Raw genomic sequence first — 3,195 nt, 5'->3', positions numbered from 1 at the left:
GTCCCTGGCTGGAGTGGGGGGAACCCAAAGGTAGGGGGAACCAGTAGTGGGTGTGGGTGGAGAAAGCCGTTAGAGGGAGCACTTATACAGTAGGTATATAATGGGAAGCCATCTTAGGGTGGCAGTTCAGAACAGCATGGTCAGTCAGTCTACCATTGGGCCATATAAGACGTTCTTCATCTCCCGTTGCAGTGGGGTTTTTATTTGTCAAAAAAAAAGACTGGGGGTTGCGCCCCCGCCTTGATTTTCGCGAGTTTAATCGGATCACGGTCTGGGATGCATATCCTCTCCCTCTCATCCCCGACCTCTTTAGAAAAAAATTTGGCTCCTACGATTTGATTAAACTAGACCTCAGGGGGGCTTATAATCTCATTCACATTGAGGAGATGAGTGGAAGATGGCCTTCAATACTCCTGAGGGGCACTATGAAAAGCTTGTGATGGCATTTGGGTTGACTAATGCTCCCGCTTTCTTTCAACACTGTTAGTGACATTTTTAGTCATCTGGCAGGTAGATCACAACAAACCAATCTTGATTACATATTAATTTATTTACCTCCAGTCACATCAGGTACATGTCAGGCAGGTCTTACAGATACTCAAAGATAATAAATTATTTGTCAAACCAGAAAAATGTATGTTCTCCATTCAGGGTTAGTTCTTATCATTCACCGTTTTTGCATGGATCTGGCCAAAGTCCGGACGGTACTGGATTGGTATTATATTCAAGACTTAAAGGCGTTACAAAGTTTTTTGGGTTTCGCCAGCTACTACTGTAAGTTCATCAAAAACTTTTCGGTAGTGGCCAAACCTCTGATGGACGATTTTGCCAAATAGAAAAAAAAAATTAAGATTTTATTATTTTACTTTCCATTCTTGTAGCTAAACACAATCCAGCTAAGTTTAAAATTCAAATGAAGCCCCTGTACCCCCCTCTCTAGGTGCTTCTGTACCAACTCCTCCCTGGTCCAGGATGGTCTCTATATCACGGCCTCCAGCAAAAACCTATTGACACATGATTGTGGCAGCCCTCACGTGCTGATATATCACACTGCCAATAGAAGTGGGAAGCGGCACAGAAATCACAAAATAAAGGCAGTGTTTGTGGTAATGCAAGAATCCAACAAGCAGAGTAATCCACACGTCATACAACAGCCCAACATGGATGATGAAAAGCTGCGAACGTCGCGTCTTCAGGCGTCTGTGTAAGAACATCACATTTTTGTTTTCCTTCCAGAATAAGCACCAAATGGAATAGCTGAATGCCAGGATACAGAGACCGGCGGGGGGCAGGGAAGCGCTGTCCGCTGGATTTTGTGCTGGTTTCACAAGCGGTCACCCTGCAGTTTTCTCCGGATAATGCTGTGGAGACTTTTCACAACACATCTAATAATTGTGAACCTTCCACTCACATGTTTATTATCTTGTCCGCTGGTCAGACTGGGGGGGATGAAAGCTGGACAAGGGATGAAGAATGATCCTTATTACATATAATGGGGGCACTGAGCGATTGTGAAAAGTTGCAGAGGACTGAGAGCAAAAGGGCAGAGGGTTTCCTCTTCCTCACAGGGACCAGCACAGAAGCCGGAGCTGAAGGGCAGAGGGTTTCCTCTTCCTCACAAGGACCAGCACAGAAGCCGGAGCAGAAGGGGAGACAAGGGCTGAGCCACTTACACAGACAGAAAGCTGAGGAGAGGAGGACATGTTATTACTCCAGGATCCGCTCCATTCATTCCCTATGTGGCATTCAAGCGCTGAGCTCGGCTTTTCCGGAGCCCCATAGAGAATGTATGGAGCTGCAGTTGATCCCTGACTTTCCACTCCTTCCCGATCAGACGATGGCTCGCAGCGGTCAGACCCCACGATCAGTAAGTGATCACCGAGCCTGTGGATAAGTGATAACTTGTTTTCTTCAGACATCCCCTTTAAGTAATGGAGCATGCCAGCAGAGAAGGTGGGAGGAGGCGCTGGTTACAGGGGAGACTTTACCTCTGGAGGCCGCATATAGGGCATGTGAGGGGCGGACACTTCCCATATTCATCATTACTGAACCCCCGCTCTGTGCGGCTCTTATCTGAGCAGCAGGAGACGCAGCAGTTACTAATCAGCCGCTCTCCGTTCACTTGCAGCCGTCCGAGCTCTGCTGTGCCTGTTAGGGGTGAAGTTAGGGTCCTTCGAGGCATCTACTATGCAGCCTGCACAGCAGATCACAGCCCGAGCACAGCGTCTCCGGGTAAATCTCCACCTTGTGAGTTGCTTCTTGTCCAGCAGCCCCATGCAAGTTGCTCTGCTCTCCTCGGCCAGCTCCTGCTGAATACTGAGCTCCTCTGCCCAATCTAGGAGCTCAATAGCCCTGATCACGTCAGTGGTAGCCCAGCGCTGCTGGATCAGATTTACAAATGGCAAACTAATCAGCCCTAGGTATTTCTAATATGTGCAGAGCAGGCGACATAAGTCTGACCGGTGTCCTCATAGACCTTTCCTCAGCCGGGGTCTAATAGGAGCAGTAAGATGGCCGTCATGGGGTCCATTGTTAGATCTCAGCTGCCATAGAAACTCATTGGCACCATGATCATGCCTCCCTCTCCTGTCTAAAGTGCCTAAATGCTGTGGAAGCCCCCTACTGTGTCATACAATGGATTAAGCTGCCAGGATCAAGGTTGGCTCCACTGTGGGCAGCTGAGGCAGGAGCAGGACTGTGTTACACAGCCACACTTCTGCCGCAGATCTTGTAAGGACCTGCCTGATGATAATGTGTCCTATAGAGCAGGTCTTGGTACCGGACTGCCCTGTACATATTTACCACTAGCTGGGAACCAGTTACTTACAAGGTCTAGTTTCGGATGTGTTTCCAGGATCTGTAGTTATCAGCATTTTATCCTTAAGGCCGAGTTATAATATCACTGTAACACTCTCGCCCTGTACCTGTATGCCTGCCCTGTGTGCTGCACAAAAGTATATAACAAAATGTGTGTACACAGATATCTATCTCCTGAATGGTATTACTGCTAGATCTCCTGTACATAGAAATATGAGGTTCTTAGCGCACATTTTGAGCAAATTGTGCGAGCCCATCTGCCAACGTCAAGGCGACCTCTTCAGATGGGTCCCTACACTAACATTACACTAACTTACTAACTGGGACTATTTTTTTGTATTATTATTATTACCACCATTTTTACTATTTATTATTATT

This window comes from Phyllobates terribilis, unplaced genomic scaffold (genome assembly GCF_046119375.1).
Source record: "Phyllobates terribilis strain yellow unplaced genomic scaffold, ASM4611937v1 Scaffold_329__1_contigs__length_2103183, whole genome shotgun sequence".
Classification (NCBI taxonomy): Eukaryota; Metazoa; Chordata; class Amphibia; order Anura; family Dendrobatidae; genus Phyllobates; species Phyllobates terribilis.
This window is presented reverse-complemented; position numbering follows the sequence as displayed.